The 26942-nt window shown below is 48.8% G+C and overlaps 1 protein-coding gene across 1 annotated transcript in view; it reads left to right on the top strand.

The window, feature by feature from the left end:
• Positions 1–26942, top strand: part of GABA-B-R3 (gamma-aminobutyric acid type B receptor subunit 3) — a 181827-nt gene that overhangs the window by 29331 nt on the left and 125554 nt on the right. The gene's annotated exons all lie outside the window — the stretch shown is intronic.

Here is a 26942-nt window from a genome sequence, read left to right as displayed (position 1 = left end):
CATACGTCATCCTGTCCTTGACCAACGCGCCCACCGAGCGCTATTGCCGAACAGTATCTTCCCCTGAAGCCGCCACTTTTTTTTCCTCATTTTTTTACCACGAATGCCGTTACGGCGACTTTCTTAGCATATCATGCTATATCTCTGGGAAGCCTCATGCGGCAGCAACAAGTGTGACTAGGAACCGCGTATTGAAGAAGCCCGGTGCTCTTTTCAGCAAGCGACATCTGTTACCTCCTTACGTATGCACGTGAGCACAATTCAATCGGAATTCCCGGGAAGCTCCACCACCGATACCGAGGGGGTTCCCGAATATATATATATATATATATATATATATATATATATATATATATATATATATATATATATATATATATATATATATATATATATATATATATATATATATATATTGTGCTCCCCGATAAGGGTCGTCTGCAGTAGAAACCCCGGCCGTAAACCAGTCAGTTGCGATCAAGATCAACGAGGTCATTGCAATACACGGTTTCTGCTAGGAATATCCCCTTCACGACAACGCAAAATGTGACCGGGACCGTTCAAATTGCGATGCTCGGCTGCTGATCCGAAAGACGCGGATTCGATCCCGGCCGCGGCGGTCGCAATTCGATGGAGGTGAAATGCTAGAAGCCCGTGTACTGCGCGATGTCAGTACACGTTAAAGAGCCCCAGGGGGTCGCAATTGTCCGAAGCCCTCCACTACGTCTTACCTCAAAGCCTGAGTCGCTTTGGAATGTCAAATTATCATAAACCAACCAATCAACCAAATGCTTTGAAACGTGGGAACTAGCAATCGTGTCGCCTTGCGGCGATTTAGAACTCTATCCGGGCTGTCACAAGTCCTCCACTACATGGCTTACACGCAAATTGCCTGACGTCTTCTGACCAACGGTGTAAGTGTTCAATTTGTCGACGAGAGGACTCTTTTTAGCTAGACTTTTAAGTAGACTAGCTAGACCTTTCTGCCACGACGTGTATAGCGTAATTCAACATGCAGAAAACAAATAAATGTGGGCGAAGAGGGAAGCGACCGTGTGCTTCTTTCGGAAGTGGCAGTGTGGCTGCCGCCGGAAAGTTTGCGAGCGTCTGCGTAGCAGGACGAAAAGGTGCCTTGTTAACCGCCGCACCTATCGACTCGGGGCAGCAAACAAGGGGTGCTCTATGCGACTGCGCTCCGAAGCGCACCGCCTCTATACGAGATTACGAAACGATGCTGAGGAGGCTGTTTTCACCCGCTGTTTTCGCCGGTGAAGCTCATTGCGGTTGGCGCGTTCAGGCGCTAAAACACGTATAGTTTCATTCTTCGAAATGTTCCCTTTGTCTCGTTTCGTTTCACGAAGCTGTTCTCGCCATCTCCGGTGGTAAGCCATCGCCAGAGCCCTCTATAACCCCGTAAGCCTCTTTTCCGCGCACAAAATAAACTCTCACCTCCCTTGTTTGGACGGCGCGTGTCAAAAGAAATAAGAGGGTTCCAAGGTGAGAGAATTCAAAGGGCGGCGGCTCCGTGCCGTCTTCGGACGGAACGCCTCCTCACTATTCTTTACTTCTTTTTTTTTTCTTGATTCGCACCGCCGAGAATTCTTTCGTTTGCGTTCTCACTGCCTTTTCCATTCGCTCGAAGAGAAGGTGCAGATCGCGAGAGTTCTATAGGATCTCTGTGTGTGGGGAGAAAAACAGAGAGAAGCGAGAAAGAGGCGTGGGTCCCGTTGGCAATCTTCTCGAGTATTCATCCGTGCCAAGCCGATCCGTGAGCGGCGAGAAGACGGCGGTGGTAGTGGCTGCGACGAGCGTTTGCCGTCGCCGGCGTCGCACTGCCTCTGCACAAAGGGCCGACCGACCCAAGAGTTTTGTCTTCCTAATTTTCGACCCGGAACTATCGATTGCCCTTTGTCCTGCCCTTCTGTAGTCCTCCCGGCCTTGAGATCGCTATGCATGCGTCGGAAAAGGCGGCCGCACATAATCAGGGGTCTGCAGAGGAACGTGACACGACGCCATTTGAGGGAGAGGCGATAGCGTCGGCAATTACATGGGCGCCTCTATGTCCGGACCCATTGTTCTCTGTCGAAATGGCCGAGTGCCGGTGAAGGGCGCTGGATTGTTCCGGTGAGAAAGCGTGGTTCGTCTTACCGTGGTGTTTATAGTTACGATGTTACCTTCATGGTGTTGGACATCAGTGCACGCAGAATCGCCGTCACGGGATGAATGTTGCCGAGTTTTGTAACATCGATTGTTTGGAGTGCCTTCAATTGTAAGCTTGAACAAAAAAAAATATGTCCATGCATAACACACTGTTGTCCAAATCTCGATGTTATTGTTCATCGACATCGAGTGCAGATTAAAAACGCCAGTTCATCTTTAACGAGTGTGATGGTTCTGATTAAATAGTCGAGAAATTAGTTACTCGGCATAACACTCTGCGGAATTCAATGTATCACAAGCCCAGGGCCGAAGAATTTCGCCTACCCAGGTTCTCCTGCAAGTAATGTGCGTGAAAGCCGCGTCCAAAACTGTCATTGTTTCCTGAACGTATATTGAGAGCCAAAGACCAGGTTATTTTCTCTATATTCGGTGGGAAATTGTGAACAGATATCTAATTGTCTTGTTTTGTGTGCAGCCGTTTATGTCGTAAACCAGCTGATGCATGTAAAGTCAGCTCGACCTCACTGCACACCGTGTTGCTGTTCCACACCCCCTGATCTTCCGCACCACCCGCTAGCTCATCGAGGAAGCCTACCATGCTCTCCCCCCCCCCCCCCCCTCCCCCTTCGACGAGCGACGAGTGGGTCACCAGGCGTGCCGTTGTCCGGTTACCCCGGTCTCCCGGCATCCGGTCGAAGCCATAGCAGGGTAGTGCCTTCCGAACTGTGCCACGGAATAGAGGTACTGTCTGCGCCCTCCGTGTAAACACCTTTTGGACAAGTTTGTTTACAGTGAACACTTATAGTGGCCATTCCCCGCATTTAGCCGTTTGTGTGTGTGCGTGCGTGCGTGCGTGCGTGTGTGCGTGCGTGCGTGTGTGTGTGTGTGTGTGTGTGTGTGTGTGTGTGTGTGTGTGTGTGTGTGTGTGTGTGTGTGTGTGTGTGTGTGTGTGTGTGTGTGTGTGTGTGTGTGTGTGTGTGTGTGTGTGAGAGAGAGAGAGAGAGAGAGAGAGAGAGAAGCCGGTTTTGTGGCATCAGGTGGCAGCTCAATTAATCGTGAGAGGCTGCTCGCGAAGAGCAACCTGGGTGGCAACCCAAACCAAGTCCCACAGATGGCAGCACCCGCCATAGAAAGACAGTGGCGCATCGCTTGACCGCTGCACCACAGCGCCAGGAGCGGTAAGAAGACCCCACGTATCTATCAATGTACGGACTGGCCAATTCCATATATATTCACATTAACCCATTATCCTACCCGAACAACTGCTATCCGTGAACAATGGATCTGAGCACCGGAACCGAAGTGAAGACCCAACTGGTAGTGCACCTAATTCGCAACTGGCCTGACTACGCAAATCGACCATCGATTTTGTTTCCGTAACGAGGTAGGCTGATAAACCTACATTTGTGTTTTCTTACGATTGCAGTGCCAACTAGAAATCCATATTATATCGGATTTGATGCACTTAGCTCACTCTCATACCAATTTTGAAGAATACAGTTTCAGAGCGAGATGACCCGCCGCGGTGGCTCAGTGGTTAGGGCGCTCGGCTACTGATCCGGAGTTCCCGGGTTCGAACCCGACCGCGGCGGCTGCGTCTTTATGGAGGCAAAACGCTAAGGCGCCCGTGTGCTGTGCGATGTCAGTGCACGTTAAAGATCCCCAAGTGCTCGAAATTATTCCGGCGTTCTCCACTACGGCACCTCTTTCTTCCTTTCTTCTTTCACTCCCTCCTTTATTCCTTCCCTTGCGGCGCGGTTCAGGTGTCCAACGATATATAAGACAGATACTGCGCCATTTCCTTTCCCCCAAAACCTATTATTATTATTATTATTACAGTTTCAGAGAAACTTGCGAGCCACCGTTTATATATGGTGAAGAAAATGGAATAGCAAAGCATGCAGAAGCAGTTACTATGCAGGCGATTCGCACCGCAACAGCCAACGTTTCGAATAACTAGGAGACTGGACCCCTTTCTGGTTCCATTGTCTTTGCCCGGAGGTTTCGGCCGGAGCCTCAAGAGAATGCCATAGTCGACACCGCGGTACGGATGAATGAATGAAACGGGAGAACGCAAGCAGTGCTCGCACAAAAAAAAAAAGTAAATCGCACGCTAGTGGAAAGCAGTGCGCACTGCTGTTCGTCCCAGCCTGGTACACACAGTGCACCGGCGCTGCTTTCCTCAGGGGCTCTCGGGCAAATGCGGCGTGTCCGTGCGTTGCCGACCGAGGGACGAGGAAAAGAACAAAGTGCGTCATACCGAAGAGTGCTAACGTGATTCGGGAGCTCAAGCGGCCACCTCCTCGTCCCGCTGCGCCACCGGCGCGCCCTCGAAGGCCACGTGTGCCGCAATCGCGCAGGCTGTCGGCTCGCTCGGCTGATAGCCGCCCAGCGACTCAGCTGCGGGTGCGGTCAGCCCTTGCAGGGAGGTTGTTGGGAGGAGGAGGAGGGCTCTGTCCGGGGAAGCGCGGGACACGCATTCGGCGCACGTGCTGTGCTCTCCGGGTTACAACCCTCCGCCGCTTGAGGGCGTGCGAGTATACGCTGGGGATTGAGAGAAGGCAGAGCGCTGAGGGCCCGACAATCCCACATGATCGCTTTACGGCCATCGGGAGGGAAGGGGGGAGGGGCATGTGACAGTCATTTGTATAGGTATACAGCGGCGCTTCCTCCTGTTGCTGGAAATATATCCCGCTACGCTACGCTACTTTCAGCCAAGCCAGCTGCGGAGTATTTTTGATCCGCATAAATTATTTTAATTCGGGGCAAGTTGTTAATGCAGAAGGCTCTCGCGTTACAGCTTCCGTTGCACAGAAAATCCACCGTCGTCGGCGTTGTCATCGGTGTTGTGTGCGATAAATAATGTGGTGCAGGGTGGCCCAGGCGGCCACCTCCAGAGAAAAAACATAGGTGGGCTACCTAGGTCACGTGACATTGTGGCGTCATCACAACCTACCCACAGGATTGTGAGCAAGTGACCATCCGGGCAGGTGGCAATTATATTGTCAAAGAAGGACAAAGAAGGCGACGAAGCATGGTGCTTGTGTGTGGTGGACGAGGAAGGCGAAGTGTATTCGGGCGCTGGCCCTTACTGTATGGCTCCTTGGCTGTGTCTTTCTATATATATTAATCCCCTTCTGTAAATATATATTTCTACCGGTTACATTATTAATGCTTGATCGCGAGAGGTTGCTCGGCAAGATCAACTTAAGTCGCACAATACCCACCAGTGGCAGCACCTGCCGTCGCAGGGCAGTGACGCATCCCTTAACCGCTGCACCATTGTGCAAGGAGTGGTATGAAGACTCACGGTGACAAATGAATTTAAAGTTGAGAATGACCAATTCCGCAAATATGGGCGTTAACTCAGTAAGGCTATCACGTCATATCCTTAAGGCGGAGCTTGAATGTCCCCTCCAATTTTTCTTCCTACCCTGACACCAAAGAGAAGCGAAGGCAGTCGCGACTCATAAGCATCCATAACATACTTTCTGCTCGTCACACGCGGTCACCCATGAAAGCGCACGAGAAAGTATCCGAACCTCTGTCGTTGTTCCAACGATCTTCGTACTGAAGCAGTCGGACTTGGTTTTGTAAGAGGAAATAGTTCGGCTCACCCGTATTCGCGCAAAAAGTGAACGATTTTCCTCTGTTCGAAAAGGGCCACATTTTATAGCGCAGGTGCCCTTGGCACAGCCATCGACGTCACCTGTCATCCACTCCGCAAAAGTGCGACAAATCTGAAAATTATCAGTTACAGGAAGTCCCGCCACCGCGTTCGACATTACAGCGCGCATAATCAAATGGCGTTCTGGGTGACGACGGAGAAAATAATGCCTGTTACATATAACGAGACGTTTCTCAATTTTGCACCTTACGTGGGTTCTAACACTACAGCACATATAAATGAACTGTCATTTGCGTTGTGCTTTGAACTGTACACTGGAATCGAACCGAAGGTCGGTTCAGCGTAGAAAAGGAAATTTTTAAAAATGATCTTCTGCCGTATAACAGCACACACTGAAAAAAATAAAAACGATCAAGTTCAGTATTTAAATACAGGAGGCCTACATTGCGATAAACAAACCCTCTTCAATATGCATTATTTTTGCTTAAGTATTGCGGTTTAGTGACATGAGCTTGAGAAAAATTTTCCTTGTTTCATTTTTTCTTTTTTGCTTTGAAATGTTAATCAGATTAAAAGATGAATATTTATATGGGACAAAAGTCAACATTCCAACTTGTTGCGAAACTGAAAGTAGTGATTATTATTCTGAGACTAACTCCAAAGTTCTCAATTCTTGTCCTTTGTACAGAATGCTCCTAGCATGCACAATACAATGGATAAAGTTTATGGACCAAGAACAACAAATAGATAAAAAATTTATGAAAGTTCAAAGAACATTCACTTAATGAGCATTGTAATCTAGCTATTCTACGTACTTGGGAATGCTTGTATATTTATTTCTTGCACGGGTAGCCAAGAAACTCAAGATATGCAGACACTCAGCAGATTGGCTCAGAATTCTGGTTATCTTTTAAAATGTTTTCCCTCGGCCTCAATTTCTGAAGCACAGCCTAAAATCACTCTCAATAAAACGAAGTTGATGTTGTAAAACCTTCTCAAAAGGCGATCCCCGCCACCGCCAGGTTGGACCAAGAAGCCTAAGAAGCCAACAAAACACAAGTAGAGCGAGACAGCCCCTTATAATGAAGAAAATAAACGAGTTTGCAAAATCTGGCCACCTGCGAAGTCAATCGCTGGCCTCGTGTGGCATGTATCCTGGAAGAAAACTTCCGGTTCTGTCTGGATGAAGCGCCAGACAAGCGGACAGTTAGCACTCACAGTGAAAATTTCAAGTGTTTCAATTGCAAACATAAGCTGCTCTTCTCTCCCTACTAATGTGCCTTATTTCGCGCCACGGGCTAGTACAAAATAAAAGACCTGCGACTTTTCACTGTCATCGAATGTTCTTACGTTTCGCTATATCCAGCGTTCCTATATTCGTTGACAGCAATTTCTGAAAGGCGTAGCCAAGGGCTTGGCAAATATTCGTCTCGTCAGGCATCAGAATTTGAAAATAATTTACTGTCACTGAATCCTCTTGTCCGCACCCCAATGTGATCAAAGAACACAGGCGGGTTCCCAAACGTCGTATTATACGTTTACCTGGTAAGTGACTATAAATCTTTTTTTTTTCATAAAGGCAGGTCAGCAGTGTTTCTGCGCAATTATTTTTTTTAATGTTCCGAACAATAAAAGGTAGTCGTCATTTGCAAATCCGTACCTAGTTTTGCCTGCTAGGTCAAGAATGTTTTATGTCAAGAGGTTGTAGTGATGCCACTTTTGCAAGATACACGTTAAGAACAAATCAACACAGATCAGTGTAAAATGGCTTGTGCTACAGCTTCCTCCCTAATCGAAGTTTGTAATACACCGTTAGATTTCGCGTAGATTTCCACACCAAAAAATACGGAGTACTCGCGGTTGGCAACGGGGGCAGATTTGATGTAGATTTTTACACTTAAAAATACGGAGTACTTATGGCAGACTACGGGAGCAGATTTTCACTGTGTTTTTGCGGTTAGCAATAGGAAGTTTCAACCACAGCGATACGCAGTGGCTGCGGCGCGGTGTGTATTCATAATAATAATAATAATAATAATTGGTTTTTGGGGAAAGGAAATGGCGCAGTATCTGTCTCATATATCGTTGGACACCTGAACCACGCCGTAAGGGAAGGGATAAAGGAGGGAGTGAAAGAAGAAAGGAAGAGATAGGGGCCGTAGTGGAGGGCTCCGGAATAATTTCGACCACCTGGGGATCTTTAACGTGCACTGACATCGCACAGCACACGGGCGCCTTAGCGTTTTTCCTCCATAAAAACGCAGCCGCCGCGGTCGGGTTCGAACCCGGGAACTCCGGATAAGTAATCGAGCGCCCTAACCACTGAGCCACCGCGGCGGGTTGTGTGTATTCATGGCGTCAAGATTTCGCAACGCCAGCATCCATGAGGAGGAGGTGATGACAGCGGTCCTATTTTCTGTATGACATTTCCGCTGTTTCTTACAGCGCTTTAACTGCTAACGATATAGGCGTGACAGTCGGGGACTGCCCAACGCTATCGAAATCCAGTGCTGCTCTCGGATCAACGGTGGTGTTTCGTAACAGCCCCTATTTATTATACCGCGTGCACACACCTGACACGCCTTAACCTGTCAACGTAAGGCTCGCACGGTGGGCGCCTGCCACCAATCCGTATAAGAGCGATCAATTCGCCCAAGCCGCCACCGAATCTCGCGTTGTGTAACCGGGAGTGGAACGTGACACAGCGTCGGCTTCTGTGCACGGAGTAATCATGGACCATATAGAGAGGCAAACCACTTATTTTCTCAGAACAAGTCTGCACCATATACACGCGCATGAAAACACGAAAAAGGTTGGTGATACTGGTCCTTAGGCTATGGATGAGCGAAATATGGGCAAGAAAAGTGCGTTTCCTTTGACCGCAAACGCGTTTATTTTATAGCAAATATCTGATTGCGGAACAGCACGAAATCTGATTAGAACGCGTTAGTGCAACGACATGTGCAGACCCGCTTTTGTGGGTAATCTGCGGTCAGAAGTTTGCTCCCGCAATACCAACGAGCTTCGGGATTTTCGGAGGCTACGATGCGCTGACCTCTTTTAAGAACGCGTTAAAAAAAAAAAGTTGCGTCCACTTGGGAATGCATTCGTAGCGCGCTGTTTTTTTTTCTTTCTTGCTCGATTGTTTTTTTGTTGGCAACTATATCCCTTTTGGTAACCTTCCTTGAAAACTCCCCGAAAAACCTCCTCTGCGCCCTCTTAAACCGGCAGCATCGCTTCCTTCCGAGAATCCAGGCGCGGTGGGCCGCCTGGGCCGCTGACAAGAGCCTGAGCCTGGGTGTTGGTCGCAGGAAGACCACTCGAACTTCGAAGAGTGGGCGCAAGGTGGTTGGCACAGGCAGCCGTGCGCGACGTTTATCAGGAGAATAACTGAACCGGAATGCGGGAAAATGATCCCGCGCACTGCGCGCAGCTCGGGCGCCTGGGGAACAACGCTCCGAGAGTATACGAAGCGCAGCGGAGGACGACGCCTGAGGAGGGGGAAATGGAAAGCGCGCCCGCTCTCCTGAAGGCTTTCGAATCAAACACCTGTACTGTCGTATGTTAGCCGCCGCAGTCCCTGAGATGAATTAAACTAAAGGCGCCCCCCCCCCCCCCACCTCCCGACTCTCTTGGGGAAGCTTTAGAACTTCTGTACTGAAAGCGAAAGCTCGCATCAGAAAGATTCCAGATGGACAAAATGGTAGCTGCTTCTGGCCTCCCAAGATGAGCCCGTCAGAACCGTGCTAGGACGTTCCTCCTGCGGGCTGGTTTTCAATGCGCTTGTGCCAGTGCATGTGTGCGTGTGTGTTTGCGTGTACGTATTTTAGAGCCCCCCCCCCCCCCCCACCCCCTCCTCGATGGAACCATATCGTCACTTCCGAGGTCATATGTGCGACCGCCAGCGTCTTTTACTGTAGTATATATATAAGTAAGAAAACGAAGAGCTTCACAAAAATCACGAAGGTTACAAAAACAAGAAAGTGCGCTTACTTGACTTCAAGCACTCCGAGTAAGTTTGTTATGCTTCCCTTCTCTTATTATTGACTTCAAGAACTTACGTTCAGAGCGCGATACTGATGATGATGCTTATGATGTGAAACATTTATTTCATCCAGTAGATATCCCCTGGATTATTGCAAAGGTGTTCTACAGACATCAGGGACTCGAGGAGGCCGGCACCATCCGGCTAGACATAAACTAGCCATCCGCCGCATCGCATAATCCGGCCCACATCAGCTCCCTATACTTAGTGAGCTAGACCAGGTAGACATTATGGTTTATTTCTATGAAGCTCAAATGCATATATGCGTTAATTTGGAGCTGTCGCCAGACGGTGGCCTCGTCATGCTGCAGTCGTTTGTGGGATGCAGGATATCTGTACCTGCACAAGCATTGAGGTATATAGAGAGCAGCGTCCGTGTAACGGACTTGTGGTAATTTGCCGTAGATGAGGTCGAGTGCCTTGGTTCCCGCCTCCCTTCGTCCAGTGTAGTAGACGAGGTCCATACTACTGGAGATGGTTGCCCCGTCCGGGAGGGCAATTCAGTCCAAGTATCCTGCAGCCGCTGCCGTCAGCCTGGCCCGGTCCACTAACTTGCACTGGTCATCCAGGACCGCGCTGGACAGCACGGTTTCCCATCGGTCGGGGCTGGAGTTGGAGCTGTTATTCATTGCATTGTGGGCATTGGCTAAGGTAAAGCGTGAGGTTTAGTTTGTTTAGGAAGCTCAAATGAGTATATGTGTTGGTTTGGAGCTGTCGCCAGACGGCGGCCTCGTCTTGCTTGAGTCGTTTGTCAGGATATCTGTACCTGCACACGCGTTGGGATAGAGAGCAGCGTCCGTGTAGAGGACCTGTAGCAATCACCTGCAGATGCGATCGAGTGCCTTGACTCCGGCCTTCCTTTGTCCAGTGTGGTAGACGAGCTGCATACTACTGGGGATGGGTGCGATTTGTAGGTGATCCTTGATGACTGGTGAGAGAGCTGTCGGGGGTTTGCGGTGGCCTGTGGACAGGGAATAGACAAGACGTTGCAGCAGGTGACGTCCGGTGGTGGTGAGGACCAGGCGCTCAGTTTGGCCGGCAAGACCTGCTTGTATAAGTTCCTTGGTCGTGTTATGGAGTGCGAGAAGCTTCTCGGTAGATGTGAATGGCATCAATGCGAGTGCTTGCTTTGTAGACCGGGTCTAGGGCGCTAAGTTTGAGGAGTTGATAGGGGGCGCGGAGTATGCGATGCGGCTGGTGGCTAGTTCATGACTATCCGGATGGATTAAGTGCGGTTTAAGTGCGGGTAGCGCTGCCACCTAGCTGCGTGAAGTGGCCGAGGATGCGTAGACATGGTACCGTAGGGATGGGAATGTTTTCCAGGGTTAATGGAATATCCGGTGCCAGGTTAGGGTCGTTACATCTTTTGAGGCGCCATAGAAAGAGCTCTGACTTGCCAGCAGAACAGCTGAGTGCCCTCAGCGTAAGTGCTCTTGGGAAATTATCGGCAGCAGTTTGTAGGACATCTTGCATGGCGCTTTTAGCGCCTGAAGTTGCCGAGGTGGTGATGTCGTCGGCGTACAGCGCATATGTGACACCTGCGAATGCTTCGAACATGGTCAAATGCTTCCGCGTGAAAAGGTTGATTAGGGTTGGCTAGTGGACGGACCCTTGTGGCGTGCCTCGTTCATGCATGGGAAGTATTTGGCGCGGTGTGTGTCAGTTCCGATCGTTTCCGTACGTTCTTGAAGGACGGTGATATGCTTGGTTATCGGGACCGAGGTCTTCACCGCATGACGATGAACTCTGCAGACGACGGAGGGAAGCCTTCAGGAGGGTTGGTAAACTTGAAGGTTTATTTACATATTTACAAGAGAAGCAGGGAGACCAAAAGTCAGAGATTAAGTGCTACATATTTACAACAGAACCAGGGAGACCCAAAAGTCAGAGATGGAGTGGCGTGAAACCAGCCAAATCGCGGCTTAAATACAGTGGATATTCCTTAGGCACCTAGCTAGGGAAACCGGTGGCTAATCAAGCGTCCAATGGGCAGACACACTCTTCATAGTCTCTTCTCTAACCCCGTGACCGCTCCGCCCCCACAAACACGTGCACAGGCGATAAGGAATCCTGGCGCCTTGAGGTCCTGGAAATGTTTCCGACCGGTTGAGCAGGTTCATAAGGTCGTTGGCTTAGCAGGCGGTGACCCCCTCCGTGGGAAAGAGGCGTCCTGGAATGTGTTTTCCGACGGGTTGATCATGTGCACAAGGTTGCTGGCTTAGCAGGTGGTGATGCCCTCCGTGGGAAAGAGGCGTCCTGACGGCCCCGGGCATTCCAGAGGGTAAGATGAATCCGCCGTGTCCGCCCCCGCTTTGTCTGGCCGCACGTGCAAGCGAGCGAGGCGGGTTCGGCGCCTTTGTTCGCGTCTTTCTGCTGGTCCACGTGAGGGCGCAGTTCGGGAACAATGCCGCATTTCATACTCCGGACGAAGGGATGAGAGGCCTTTCGTCACAACTCACCGTCGCCAGGAGCCGTTCCTAATCCTCTTCTCAGGACGACAGCACCTTTGGGTCAAGCATAGTTCGATGGCGCCTGCCGGGCTCGTCTGTTCCCGCTGTCGGGCCTCCGATCACAACAACGGTAAGAGGATAATCGTAGGTGCGCTCTCCGCGTAGTGTAATGGCCAGGTTCGAGAGGCTAATTGCCAGGATAGCTCGGGGATTATAGGAGAAGATTCGTTCAAGAACCTCTTCCTTCAAATGGAGGAATAAGTCTTTCGTAAAGAGATGTGAGCGGAAGCCAGACTTTGTATCGAGGAAGGCTCCTTTCTCTTTCAGGTAAGCCTGTAGGACATGATATGTTTGAACAGTTTTCCGAGACACGATGCAGGGGAGATGGAGTGTAGTTTGTCGAGGCTAGGTGGTTTGCCTGGTTTCGGAGTGGGTATCATTTGTGCGTGCATCGTTTAGAGGGCAGGGTGCCACTTGAGCAGTGCTGATTGAAGTTCTCGATGAGTGCTTGAATTGAGGCGTCATCGAGGTTGCATAGGAGATAATTTCTTATACGATCTAGACCCGGTGCTGTGTATAAGGTAAGTGTCTGAAGAGCATTCATGACTTCTGCTGACGAGATAGGTCAATCTAGAGTTGTTGTTTCTTTCTCCTCAAGTGTAACGGACGCATTAGGTGGCAGGAGCCATGCCAATATAGCGCAGCTGGAGGTAACGAAGGACGTTTTCATGCTGGCCAAGGTAGGTGCATAGGATGTGCTGTACGGTTTGACTGCTGGCAGTCTTGCGCGACGTTCAACAGTTATAAGGCCAGGCTGTCAGCTGCAGGCGTTTCTCTATATGTGCAACCTCACACTCCAGGAAGGCGCCTGTTGTTGACATCAATAATCACGTGACTTTAAGGTGCTGGCCGGTCATCATATCAGTGCCGTGGGCACCCCTTTCCCACCTTCGACCTTCGCTTAGTGCAACCTCGGGGCCTCCGTAAGGTTATGGCAGTCCCTTGTAAATACCTGAGACGGTATAATCGGTGAGCTAAACGACGTCGGGGCCGTCCATGAATCACAAGTCATGCATGTGGTTAGTCAATTATGGTCACACAATACTTTTTAGTTCCGAAGTTCTCGCGTGTTTACTTAACTTCGTTAAAGGGTTATCAGCGAACGTACTCGCTTTCGTGAAGGCATCGCGTGTACAATCACCAAGCGAGACTAGTCCAGTGGTGTGCCTTGGCACCATTGCGATGCAAAAAAAGATAAAAATTATCCCAAGGATAAATTACCTTTTCTGGACTTGTAATGGCTCTCTCGCAAGTTTCTCTTGCTTTAAGAGAAGAAGACTGCGGCTTGCTTCGTCTATAATTGGCAATTTGTAAAAAAAAGTGATTGAACGCGACTGTAAACCAGCGGCTAACCTAAGCCCGTGCACGATCAATGCGGCCACACCAAGCAGTGTTTTGCCGTACAGGTACGAACGGCTCCCAGCTACACTTACGTCGTTTTTCGCACACCGGACCCTGCGCTGTACCCTCTTTTTCTATCGAACGCCTGCCCGAAAGCAGGCCTGTGGCGGCGAGATTTCTCAAGGAATCCTCGGGCCGTTTCAGCAGCAGTAGCAGTGAGGCCCGTGCCGTGCGGAGCGCCACTATTTCTTCCCTCGCCAACTACTTTTCCTTTGCTTCTTTTTCTTCTTTCCCGAGGCAGTTTGGAATCTTCACGAAAGCGACCTCCCAGGTGTCCGGTCGGAGCTGGGACATATATTTCCTCTCAGTTTCACACGTGGCTGCCTCTTCTTCGGTGCCCGACACAAAGGCAGTGGCTCGCATGAAAAGCTCCTCGGGAGGATCCACTTCCGCGTCTGCCGAAGGGCGAGCGCACGAATGAAATACATTTGCGAGCCGGCCCAGTCTCACATCAGTGCAGCAAGCGAGCACGTAGCTTTTTTTACTTGCACTGTAACAATGTCGCCTCACGGAATGTGTGTGTGTGTGTGTGTGTGTGTGTGTGTGTGTGTGTGTGTGTGTGTGTGTGTGTGTGTGTGTGTGTGTGTGTGTGTGTGTGTGTGTGTGTGTGTGTGTGTGTGTGTGTGTGTGTGTGTGTGTGTGTGTGTGTGTGTGTGTGTGTGTGTGTGTGTGTGTGTGTGTGTGTGTGTGTTACGTCACTAACAGCTGAATAAAGAATGCCAGGTGTCCCAGCTACAAGTAACCAAACTTTTAAAAGACACGGAATGTCCTAGCCGCGTGAGACCAACTGAGGGTTATTCAGAGTCGCGTGACCTAGTCTGCAGCATTCTTTTCGTTCTTCAAAGTTAACTAATTAGTGAAGCCTAATTAGCTAACTTTTTAATTTTTGCCCTGAGGAGCAAAGTGACCGTGGAGAAATACTAGATCACTGAGAAACAGTTGTCTGCAACGTTTGCACCAAGATACCGTTAACGTAGAGTAGTTTTTTTTCCGGCCTTAAACCCTAGCTCGCACAATAAAAAAAAAAGCGTCTTCGTGACAGTGGTGCCATTTAAACATCCCGAGACGCGTCTTAGAGAACAAAATCTATTTTTACTGAAGTGCTTTCCCCGATGAGCCTTTGCGTGCACACTGGGGCAGAGATGTGACACAGTAGCTCGTCACGTGATAGCTTTCTTTTAAGGGCAATAAGTAAAGCTACATAAATAGTACCTTGATGGAAACAGCGCTTCTAGCGTTTTTTTTTTAGACGATCTACAACTTTTACATTGACACTTCGTTCCTCAATTCAATAATTAAAAAGTGGGCTAATTTGAATTAACTAATTAACTTTGAAGAGCGAGAAAATACTGCGGACTAGGTCACGCGACTCTAAACAACCGTCAATTGGTCTCACGCGGCTAGGACATTCCGTGTATTTATAAAAGCTTGGTCCCTTTTAGCTGGGACACTTGGTATATGCCATTTCAACGAAACTTAATTTATCCTAATCAGAGCCGGTTCTTGTAAGACTGCAAGACCTTTTCATAGGTAGTTGTACAGCACTCTCTGTCAGTCTACTCACCCCAGGACTGCGTGAATTGGACGACGACAGATGGCACCACCTGCCGTTCCCCGGGTGACACTCCCTCAGGTGACCTCGGTAGCTTTCCGGTTTGATTTAATACAATGCCAGAACCGTTTACTTTATGTACTGGGTGGTTCAGCTAAGGCTGTCACCAATTTTTAAAAATGAGCTTTTTCATTTAGAAGAGCGCTTTTTGGCATAGCACTGTCAGTGGTGTAGTACGTCAGAATACTGCTGAGAAGTGTGAACTATATATCATGCTGCTTAACTAACATTAAATAGTTAATTTTTAACTATTACTGTTAGGATCCTTATTTACTGAGAGGCTTGTAGCCCGCCGTAACTAATAGTCATATCAATTTTTAGCATGGAATTTTTGAAATGCTAAAAGCTGGTGTAGACAATATTACGATTGGCTAGGAGACTTTCAGTAAATTAGTAGCTTAACATTAATAGTTAATATTAGTTCAGCAGCCTGCCAGTTAACATGTCTTAGCTGAATTCTGACGAACAACACAAAAAATTGCTGTTATTCTTAGGTGAAACAAATACAGCTATCATTATAAAAAGCAATAAGTGCCAACAGACTAAAGCGTGCACTGCAGAAACGAGTGTTAGGAGCAACTGCAGCATCCACCTTAAGCAAAACTAAATGGAGATCTTAACGAGCCACCTGTTGTATAGTGCCATTTCGTAGCGACCTAAGTACTTCCGCTTGTTCGCCATAACATATACAAATAATGAGGCCTTCGCGTTCTCCTTCATCGACTTACGGTCTCCAGTCAGAGATATCTACTCTCGAACCAACGCCGGAAAGACCGCTCTCAGCTTCCGGGACGTCCGCCCAGCTCGATCTGAGATTCCAATTAGCCGAGAGTTCTCAGCTCGACTCCCGGCAGTGATTAGCCGTCTTAGTTCAATTAAACCTTCACGACCGAATCTGGCAGTTTGTTTTGCTTTTAAAGTTTTAAGACTTCTGTAGAACCATTGCTTTGCTTGGTTCTTGAGATGGTAAATCGAGATCTGTGGCTGGGTGAGACGTTCGATAGATATACCACCTCTTCGTTTGCATTAGAACACAGGGATCTGAGGAATCGGCAGGAGCTGCCGGTTACGACAAACAGTGTTTTGCAATTAAAGCCTCGGTTGCGGTCAATGCGCAACTGGATATTATTTTGCAGTTCGCAAGACGCGGAGATAACAGAGCGTCTTCGAAACGCAAGGAAGAATCTTTCTCTATAGACCATTTCTCAATATATTTCGTGTTCCTGCGTGAATAAACTCTTTTTCGACATCGAAAAAACGTCCCACCTTTTGCCCTACTTTGCATTATTCCTTCTAAGGCTTCTAAGGCCTCCCATGCACTGCTGTACTTCTTGATAACTTCTGGCCTGCACGGTAGGTTGTGACTTTACCGAACGCTTGCTGACTTTGCATAGTGACTTCCATTTCCTGCTACTCTCTTTTCACCTTCATTTTTTTATCCCCTCACCCCATTTCCTCCGTGCACGGTAGCAAACCGCTAATTCTTCCGGTTAACCTCCTTGCCTTTCCTCCTTTCCTCCTCCTCCTCATACTCCTCCTCCTCCCATGCACTGCACTGCTTTCTTACAGCGTTGTGCTTGCACAGCAGGTTGTCACTTTGCCGCACGCCTGTCTTTAACTTACGACGAGATCCGTAAAACCCTGCAGGTCAATCCCATTCCGAAAAACATGGACCCAAAGCGGGCAGATTATGCGGAGAGGTACTTAGCCGAATTAGAAAACACAGTCTTCACGGATGCAGCCATGCAGCCATGGAATAGGCGCGAAAGCTACTACAAGACAGCTTCGGTGGTAGTTGATAACGCAGGCAATCTAATCACCTGCGCAACTACACGTAGCGCCAGGATAGCGGAAGCGGAGGAGGTCGCTGTTGCGCTGGCAGCGGCTGAGGGCTATCGAAAAGACGAATCATTGGTCATCCTAACGGACTCAAAAGAGACATGCAGAAACTATACGAAAGGTAGAATCTGCAGGGCTCCCTTAGCCATCCTCCGCGAAGCAGTACACCTAAGAAAAACAGCAACCCACAAATTAATCTGGATTCCGGCACACACGGGGATAGAAGGAAACGAAAGGGCAGACAGCTTGGCTCGAGATATCACGTACCGAGCCGAGCACTTCACCGTGGAGATCGGATTTTCAGAACACCTAAACTATCAAAGAGGAAGGAGAATCAGATACTCCCCGCCACATAAGGGCCTCACACAACAAGAAGCAGCTAGTTGGCGGATGCTGCAAACGGGAGCATCCTTTAACCTACATATACTTAGCAAGATGTATCCTACACAGTAGAGGAACACATGCCCGTGGTGCGGGGCAACCCACACGCTTTACCATATAACCTGGGAGTGTAAGCGAAACTACACGTTCCACCAACACAAAACCCCGAGTGCGGAGCAGTGGGAGAGCTGGCTCACCAGCTGCGAGCTCGCCGCCCAAAGGGCAATGGTGCAGCACGCAAACAAAGCAGCGCGACTCAGTGGAGCCCTGGACTAGGGGCCCAACCCTGCTCTGAAGGTCAAGAGTCTGCAGCGATGAAGACGAAGACCGAACGCTAAACCCTTAATGGTCCAAATAAAGTTTCTCTCTCTCTCTTAACTTACGTCATTCGTTATCGCTTCTCTCTCTCTTTCCCTTTTGCGTCGCATCTTTCCTTTCTTCTACATAGGGTAGATAACAAGGATAGACTTCCGGTTAGCCTTTTCTCTTTCTCATCGCTGCCATACTTAGCGGCCTGAAGTCTGCGAAATAGAATATTTTTGAATAAAAAAATAAACAGTTACGCCGCCGGCTCTCCCATTTTGCTGAAAACCAGAACAGTCCCGCTCACAGAGCTCGCTCAGATACCTCACTGCATGCCATCGCTAAATGCGCAGCTCTGTGCCCACACTCGTTCACGCGTATTGAAACTGCAGAACAGCCAGTGAACCGATACGTCACTCAGTTCCATGGAACGCACCCCCGTGAAAGGTCTAGGTCGTTCACATGGGCTGAACGACGTCTTCCTTTCTGCACCGCCATGCAGGAGGCGCCTCTGACGTCACACTAACGAGCACATGCCCGGACACTGGGCAAGCAAAGAAGAATTTGTTCTTTTTCATTCTCCACGTTGTCCAGAAGTACGGCCCATAAACTTTTTGGACGAGTCGCGAAGTGGCAGTCTGCGTAGTCGCGCGAGTTCACTTCTCCTGGTAGGCTGATATGATCCGCAGTTGTGGTTGCACTGCAGGAATCGTATATTGGAGCAGGGTATAATATTATACAGAGTGTGCAGGAAGGAACAGACGCATGCAGTCACCGGAACGAGCTTCCGTTTCCTCTTGTCGTTCGGCATTCACACACGGTTCTCATCGAACTTCGGGCTGACTGTAACCGTTGCGATATTTCGATCGTTTTTTAGCCATGTCTGGACGAGCGGTGACAGACGATAGGAGAGTGGAACGCGGCGATAACAGACAGCGGGGGCTCTGCACAGCTCCGGCCAGACGTGATTAATGTTACCACTGCGCCTCAGCCGCCGGTCTCGCCAAAGCTTAAGTGTCGCGGTATATACATATGTGATCCACCAGAGCGAAACCTACTGCTCCTATAGAAACAAACCTGCACGGCAGAGCAGCAATGTATACGCCGCACTAACGAAGTGACGCTTACAACGAGAACGTCACCTCTGTTTTGGATCGTTTTTTTGACGTAACCTCGAAGTTGGACGGTATTTACAACGAAATTGTGGCAGACGCTCGCCCAAGGTTCATCGGTTAACTATCGAAACGTTCCGGCTTCACGCGGGTCGAAGCGACTGCGAACTGCCTTCGCGGCATAAGCACAGTGTGGGGCGACGAACTGTGTCTGTCAGTAGTTTGCGACTGACAGTAACGGGGCCGAGATTCGCTAGCATTTTCTCGTGCTCTATAAACGCACAATGTCGGCGGCGAGTGCAGTGAAGGCAAGCGCTGAATTCTACAGGATGGAGAGTAAGGGGGGAGGGGGGGAAGGGGAGTATATTCCTGATTTATGGCTCACCTGGGAGGGCGCGTGCGGCGCCGCCATCAGATACGGCGCCTGATGGATCGCGGGCCGCCCATTTTGGCCGAGCTTGTCGTCGCCGCCGAAGCCGCCACCGCTGCCCCATCAGCACGACGTCGTCCCCGCCTCTCCTCTTCCCCCTCACCCCCTTTCCCACTCACTGCTCTTATAGCCTTTATAGCCTCTCGCCTCTCTCTCTTGTCGCGATTTTTTATTGCTTCTTTTTAGCTATTTCCCAATAGAAAGCCGTGTCTCGCGAAACGCTTCGATGGCTCGCTGTAGAACTGCTCACACGTGCGCGCCTAGAGGTGTTTTTTTCTGTTTATTTTGAAATCCACGGACACTTTTCCTCGACCCCTGTCTTGTCTCGCGCAGCGTGTGTGTTTGTGTAAGGTAAACTTAGATCGCAATGATCGCTGCCTTGTCGCGCTAACGCGATAGTGCAAGCGAAAGGAAATTCGCCGCCTAGCGACAGAAAAAGAAAACTGCACGCTGTGTGAACCCCGTTCCGGGTGCGACCGAACGTTATACAGTATTTCTGAGCGAACAAGTTGTCTTTCGCCCGAGAGGTTCGTTTCCTCTGTTTTCTTAGGGAGCTGCAGCGAGGGAATGTCGAGCAACGGCATTGAAGTTTCGAGCGCTCGGATGCTCCGTTTTCAAGATTTCTCCTTGCCAACTTGGCCACCGGTAATAAAATTCTGAATGAAAAAAAAAATTAACTTGAGAGGAGCCACACTTGGCGACTGGCGGATGATGTCGTTTGATCCTCCGTTGCTTTGCCATCTTTGACAAGCTAGCATTTGGCTTTTCTTTTATCAAGTGGCACAGATGACTTCGAAGATTGATATTTTATGCATGAACTGCGCTCTGTAATGAGTAACGTTTTCCTATACGCATACTTATCAGCAGGACTGAACAATACAACGGAACTAAATATTTAAGGAAAATGCTCTCTAATTGACCGCGGTTCACCTCCCTAATAGCACACTCAGAACTTCAACACTCTAATCACTGATTTCTATATACTTAACAGAACATAGTAGAACCGCCGTCATAAACAATGTATTTACGAGCTCCCATGAAAAAACACGCAAGAGACCACTAACCGTGGATATATACAGCGACAGACCGGATCGCTAATTTCAAACGCGGACTCTGCAACACGGAGCATGAAGTAATCGGTTAGCTGATACCGATGCGTATCAGCGGTCAACGCAAACCAGTGGTTCTCTGTGTACCATCTTTGCCAAAAGGGACCGGACACGACGTTTTCTTCTTAGACGTGTAGAGGGGCACTTATGGCGCCACCTGAGCTCTAAATCTTCGTAAGATAAGGGGAACCATTGTCGCCACCTTTCGGTCTTCAGGTGTGCCGTAAGCACTCCACTGTACGACTCGAAAGCAAAGCCCGTCATCGGGTTACTTTTGGCGAAGGCTGTACGTCCAATATCGGGTCATAACGAATAGCCACGTAAATGGAGAGCTTGTTAGTGGAAGAAAAGTTGGAACTACTGCACCATCATCATCATCATCATCATCATCATCATCAGCCTGACTACACCCACTGCAGGGCAAAAGTCTCTCCCATGTCTCTCCAATTAACCCGGTCCTTTGCCAGCTGCGCCCACCCTATGCCTGCAAACTTCCTAATCTCATCCGCCCACCTAACCTTCTGCCGCCCCCTGCTACGCTTGCCTTCGCTTGGAATCCACTCCGCTACCCTTAAGGACCAGCGGTTATCTTGCCTTCAGAGTACATGCCCTGCTCAAGCTAATTTACTCCTCTTGATTTTGACTAGGATGTCATTAACCCGCATTTGTTCCCTCACCCACTCTGCCCGCTTCCGGTCTCTTAACGTTACACCTAACGTTTTTTTTTTCATGGCTCGCTGCATTGTTCTCAACTTAAGCTGAACCCCTTTCGTTAGCTTCCACGTTTCTGCCCCGTAGGTGAGTACCGGTAAGATACAGCTTTTGTACACTTTTCTCTTGAGGAATATTGGTAAACTGCTATTCATGACCTGAGAGAACCTGCCATATGTGCTCCAGCCGATTCTTATCCTTCTAGTTATTTCCATCCCATGATCCCCATCATGTCGGCCATTGATTTGGCTCTCTCACACCTCCAGTGACCAAGAAAATAGTTGCGGAACCTTACCTAGCCAGCGTTCTACGTGCGAAACGACAATTCCTGCAGGTAATGTCCTCGCAGGTGTGCTCCTTCTCTGATTAACTTTAGTGTCATCTTTTCTGACCTGTGTTGAACTTTTAAACTCATTCCACACTTGCTCTCTTGTCCTTCCTGCACAAGGCCGGCAGCCTTACTAAGAAATAAATAGCTAAGTGAAGATGTCACTTATAAGTATTCAGCTTTTCGATTTATCTTTGAATTTCTTGGCGCTCTTTTTCTGTTTTGTTCTCGCCTTGCAAAGTTCGTGCAATCGTCCCGTTTCCAGCGTTTTTCTTGGAAGATTTCTTATTTACTATGCATGTACACAGAAGTGTTCGCACTGCTTCCCCCTCCTCCTCATCATCTCTCTCTCTCTCTCTCTCTCTCTCTCTCTCTCTCTCTCTCTCTCTCTCTCCTCTCTCCCCTCTCTCTTTGCTTTAGGTGTCTCTTTGCCTCCTGCTGTGTGCGATTAGCGTTTCTTCCTGAGAGAGGCCTGTCTCATCACTTCCCAGCGCTTTTAAAGCAGCTATGCCTCCCCTGGCATTTCAGTATAAATTCACTTGCTTCTTTATTGTTAAGCCTGACACACCCGTGCAAATAACTAAATCAGGGCCAGCGACAAGGTCTCGCGTGAAATAATGTGAAGTTGCCATAGGAAATTTATATGCGCTCAAAAAGAGAAAAGGTACAAGGTTCCAGCGTAAATAACGACGTCAAGGCCAACGTTGGGCAACGGGAAGCCGCGGGATTTCTTTAACGCGAGGTGAACACGCGTGACGAGACCCATCTCATTACGTATTCGGGGATCGTTTCATGCTGCCGGTGCGCTCGGCGTTGTCGGTGACTTTTCTGGCGACCCATACTTGACGATACTACTTCCTTCAGGTAACAAAGATAAAGAACACAGTGCGTTAAAAGCGAAAAGCGCGTCATTCTATCTGCCCCTCTCATGTTAGTCCTATGTTGCGCTGACTTGTTACCGAAGAAAATGCGCTAAATAACCTCTCCTTTCGCCGCTTTCTCCTTCCAGCGCTACCTGCGCAGTTTGTCGACTGTTAACATTAGCGTGTTGTTTACCAATCTTAACTAGGACTGATCAATTAGGAAACGTGTCTTGCTTGCGTGTAGCGCTGGGCTGTGCTGCTGACTGTCGGCCATAAATACTAGCATAACTCTTTACCTATAAACCCTTGCCTAAAAGGAATGGGAAAACACGTGAACTGGAAAGAAATGTGGAAAAAAAAGGAGTTGCGCTTATGTGGCGAAAAGTAAGGGCCTCAAGGAAACAGAAGCAACTCAGTTGTTCGTCCTTTGGTGGGAGATTCGATGTTTCCCTTCACCACATTCCACCATTAACGATAGCAATAAAAACTCAAGGACAGCAGCTAACCTCAGACTGGAAAGTTCGGGGGACACTTAAACTCCGCCTTAAAAGTAAGACGCAATAGCGCTTACGGGTCCCTTCAGCGGCCTGGGCACTCGTTGCATATCGCTTCACAGACACGGACACTGTTCTTTACTTGATTTGATTCGATTTTCATTTATTTTACCACAAGACACCCACGACGTCCCTTTCACCAAATCGGGACGACGTTCCTCAGTGGTCAAGGGGAAGTGCCAGGCTCACAACCCTTGAGGCAGCGGTTCAAGTCCTGCCTCAACCGTTTTTCCTTTTTTTCTTTCTTCAGGGGCACTACGTAAGGGCGGTGAAATAACGTCACGCCCACATAGACCAATGAGGAATTGTGTAGCGCCGTCACAGCTTTTGTACTGTGTGATCGTTGTGGGGTGCTTGAATTACCCGCGCGAGATCAAGTGGTTGTGACGTCACAACCCTCTCGGCCACTCCCGATTTTCTCGACAAAACTCCAAATACGGCGCTAGATTCTCTGTTGAACAGTACCCTTAACGCTTCTGCGTTAATAGCGTAGGCAACATAAAGCTACAGCGCCTTTTGCACGAGTTATTCGCCATACGTTGCAAAAGCATTCGTCGCACGGCTTTCTGCTTCAATCCTCACTTCCGCTGTTCATCTGAAACACAGTTAGAAGAAAAGCAACCCACGCAAGCAAACTTATGGATGGAACGAAAACATTGCGCGTTCTCTCTGTGCGACTGTGTACAGCCACAGGCTTGCGCTAGCGAAACAGGCTTAGACGAGACAGCAGCTGATGCTGCTTCGTTAACGATATTTCACCCAAAGCTGGTTACATTTACCGTGCATTATTGCCATGCCAACCGCAGCAAAGACTAAAGGATAGCTCTGAATCGCAGAAGTTATGTATTTAAAGCCGCGTAGCTTCTCTCTCTCCTTTTGTAGCCACACGCAGTAGCCTACTCCGAAAAGATGTACGCACTAGGACGTTGTGTTGCACGGAGAAAAGCTTGCTGCATCCGAAGAGCGCATCCGCGAGCAGTTGATGTTCATTTTCTACGCTCTGTCTGAAGATAACGGAGCAGTGCTGTTTGAGGCTTGTCGTCAGCCAGTGAGTGGCTTACTTTTTAGCAACTTAATGGGAGGGCTTCCGTGGCTGACCAACCTCGATAGCCAATGACAGTTCAGGTGGATATTTCGATAGCTTAGTCGTCGATTGATCGCAAACCTTTAAATCACGTTCGGATACTTTCGAAAATTTGACCTTTGATCAAAACAGGAAAGCGAGAATAGTTTTTATTATAACGCGTGGTTTAAGCAGCGAGACAGCGGGCAGCCAACAGTCCAACTCATGTATCACTCCCACTTCCAGACCCGGAGAAAGAAAAAAAAACAGTAGGCTCTGGAGCAGGAAGAGCCAGAAGCTCTTCAAAGACTAGCTCCATCCAATGACAGCGTTTGTTTGCCTCTCCCTCACTGCTGACGCCTATCGTCGAGTGTCTAAGCCCCAGCCGCCAAATTAACGCCATCGCGAGAGAGCACAAAAACGACAAAAGAAGCAGTAAGTGCGTACGCGTACCTACGGTGCCTGTGTTCTCTGAGCCCGGAAGCCTGGCACGCCTAGCGTTCAGCCTGCATGATTCATGAGAGCAGCCTACAGGACGTGCTCATGGAGCGGAAGTGTGTTGCATTAGACGAAGTTCCGAGGCAGGCGGCAGTTGCCTGCGACAATGGTGTAGAGATAGAGGGGGGGGGGGGGGGGGGGGGGGGGGGGGGGGGTCTTTAATGTGAGGATGAGTGGAGAAGTCGTCCGGAGTAACATGTCTCCAGTCTGCTATTTCGCGCTATGGGAAAGAGAAATAATAAGACAGAAATAGGGAGAGAACGTATGCACGAGAGGTTACGATGGTGAAATACAGCGAGCAGACCATGTAATGTCATGAGCTCAGGTGCACACAGTCGGCTTCGAGGTAGGGCATTTCTTCAGAGACGGGTATCCAGGCTTTGGTCGCACTAAAAACTGCAGCACCCCTCTATGCAGTCACTCAAATTGCTCTCACTGGCGACACTGTTGATCGTGAGGTTGACCGTGTCGGAATGATTAAAGAAATAATGTAAAAGTGCCTATCTAGCACTAGTACAGCTCCTAGAATGAAGCCTTACCATTGGTTGAGTACGACAGAGTACGTGGAGAGTACGAGAGCACTAGCATAGTAATTTTTAGGTTACATTGAGAGTTTATGCTTACTTTATATGCTGAGCTTTTGTGACCTTATTTTTCGTCTCAACATTCTTTTGATAGTCCATACATGTAATTTTGTTTTATCTTTTCCTAATTTGTAAACTGTGTAGATGAAGAAAGAATGAAAGAAGGAAAGAAATAAGGAAAGAAAGAAAGATAGATAGAAAAAAGAAAGAAAGAAAGAAAGAAAGAAAGAGAAATAAATAAATAAATAAATAAATAAATAAATAAATAAATAAATAAATAAATAAAGAAAAAGAAAATACACTGCCCGTAGTCTCTAAATGTATGGCTTGGTGATCATCGGTAGCGTTGCACGTGCTGCATCAGACCTGCTTCTTCACAACATCGGCACGCTGGCAATGCCAGCAGGGAGGAAGAACTTCTGCTACGAATAGTAGATTCCACGAAAGGAGCTTCAGGGTTCTTTTAAATGAAGTTTGACTAGAAATAGGCGTGGCAACCACGGTACTTCCAAGCATGAGTCGCATTTATACGCAAGAAAGAATCTCCTTTTTCATTGCAGTGAAATCCGTGGTTCGTATTTCGAAGATAAATGTGAAATTTTAAGAAACACTTTCTTGAGCCTGGCGAATCCACTGTTGTTGTTCTTTTAACAATAAAACGTTCACCTTTCTAGGGAAAGGAATGAGCTAGACTAAAACCCTGCGTGCGTATTTATAGAGTGTACACTGAAGCTGCGGTAAAGTGCAGATTTCTAGCATTGCAGCGTTAAAGTTGCCCACATTAGCATCATGCTATATAAGGGACTACTGTTTTAGATGAATCAGGTCCATTCACCGCGATTCCTTCTTACAGCTGGCTAACGTCACGCACGCGTCTAATGGAAATAAATTCAATTACAGTGAACAGGGTCACAGTAAGCTATTGGGTATACCATACTTATATTCACGTAACATGTGCATGTACTGTATAAGACAGCACCTGACGCGGCGACAGCCTCACCATCACGCCCTTGTTCAGCAAGCCTCCAAGTTCACTGTGCGTCAGTCTGTATCAGTGGAATTGGTTTTAAGTTCATAATGACAGCACAGAAAGGACCGAAGCGCTCTGTCCTGTCCTTCTGCGCTCAGAACCAATTCCAGTAATGCACCAACTAGACTTCAAAAACGTCCTCACAAATCTACCTCATTAACGCTGTCCACAACCAGGTTCACCAGTTCACTTTGCGAAGCAGCTTAGTGGACGAGGAATGCCTCAAAAGACGCGCGCGCGGAGAGCCCCGCGTCTCCTCCAGCTGTTTCGCACGTCGCCGAGAAGAAGGCGTCGCTGTCGCGTCAGGGGCAAGGGGGGGGGAGGGCACACACGTCGCGTGTCGGACACACTGTGCACACTCGCGCGCGTGCAAGCGCGAAGGTTACAGCAGTCTGCGCGTACCGAAAGAGTCGATTGCACCGAAATATGGATGAGCGGGCAGAGGTTGCCACGCCCGCGGGGACCGCGACTTTGCCCTCCCGCGCCAAGTAAGGTGCCCCCCCTGTCGTGCTCACCCCGCGATCGCGATGCACGGCGGTGTCTTCTTCGGGGTTACCGTGTGAAGCGGACAGGTGTCGTGGAATCGAGTGTGGCTGAAAGCCCGTGTTGCTTTCAGCTTCTGTCAACAGTGTGATGCCCGGAACGACTTGCGTTTCCCGAGGGCCGTGAGAAAACACGAGATATTGCTTTAGAAGGATGCTGGACGCCTTAGGTGTAACACTGTGTAACACGGTGTAAAAGTGGAAAGACACACCCACACTCGCCCTAGGCTCCGTGGTGG

Source organism: Amblyomma americanum, chromosome 4 (assembly GCF_052857255.1).
Source record: "Amblyomma americanum isolate KBUSLIRL-KWMA chromosome 4, ASM5285725v1, whole genome shotgun sequence".
Lineage (NCBI taxonomy): Eukaryota > Metazoa > Arthropoda > Arachnida > Ixodida > Ixodidae > Amblyomma > Amblyomma americanum.
The sequence above is the reverse complement of the archived record's forward strand: the minus strand, read 5'-3'. Positions and strand labels throughout refer to the sequence as shown.